Source organism: Aplysia californica, unplaced genomic scaffold, assembly GCF_000002075.1.
Source record: "Aplysia californica isolate F4 #8 unplaced genomic scaffold, AplCal3.0 scaffold01575, whole genome shotgun sequence".
NCBI classification, from domain to species: Eukaryota; Metazoa; Mollusca; class Gastropoda; order Aplysiida; family Aplysiidae; genus Aplysia; species Aplysia californica.
In genome coordinates, this window is record NW_004798845.1 from 61,197 (window position 1) to 62,225 (window position 1,029).

General features: G+C 36.1%; 1 protein-coding gene across 1 annotated transcript in view; it reads right to left on the bottom strand.

The window, feature by feature from the left end:
* Position 1: 1 nt before the first annotated feature.
* Positions 2-1,029, bottom strand: part of LOC101856401 (verprolin) — a gene marked incomplete at its 5' end in the record, with an annotated part of 2,900 nt that continues 1,872 nt past the window's right edge. The window contains 1 exon segment of the mRNA XM_013090841.2: positions 2-39.

Consider the following 1,029-nt stretch of genomic DNA (forward strand, 5'->3'; position numbering starts at 1 on the left):
TACACACACACACATACACACACACACACACACACACACCTACACACACACACACACACACACACACACACACATACGAAGCTCAAAGATTCATTCACGTTTGAAGTCAAATTTTCTTTCTAAAGTTCAATGTGGGAAATCGTGACTTGAGGATATACCCAGAAAACAGCACATGTCTCCGCTAAATACCGTCAGAAATTACCGAGATAAAAATGTAATAAAAAAATAGGAATAACTAAAGGAAAAAAAACTTTGTTTATTATACATGTAACCTTTGGATAACTTCGTTTTGGAAGGAGATCAAACAGTTTCTGACATTTACAAAAAGAAACGTAAAAAATGTATACAGCTTGTAATAAAATCATGTTTTTAGAAAAACATTCGAGTAGTTTCAATACTTGACATTAAACAGGACACACAAACAAAAACATACAATTGATTCCCATCAATGCAAAGAGCACTGAAGATGTAAACTGTGAAAATCCATTTCTCACACAAATTTCAAAGATGGATTTATCCTATTTTTGCAGAAAAACCCTTCTTCTTGTTGAGAAAGATTTTAAAAAATGACAGTTCACAGTTCACATTTATCATCCATTCATTTCATAACCAACGGCCATCATTTGATCATCAGAATAATCTAAAATGAATGATACAATGTATTGATCAACAATATATATCAAAAGATATGCCTTTCAAATAATTACCCAACAGATATCAGATGATAGAACGTCATTGCTGCATATATCACACTCTACATAGGAAAACAACAAATCGTCCAGTCCGTAAGCTACAACATATGTGTCTCCAAACGTACATGTAGCCGTGGACATGTACTCACAAACCTGCATCCTCTCTAACTCTTGTAGTTCAATATTACAATGTAGCAGCGTTCTCAGATTGAGCTCGGCACGGGTCGCGCTGTTGATGACGTGAGCGAAGGGAGAAAACAGGAGATGGAGAAACACACACACACCACACACACACATACACTCACACACACACCACACACACATACACTCACACACA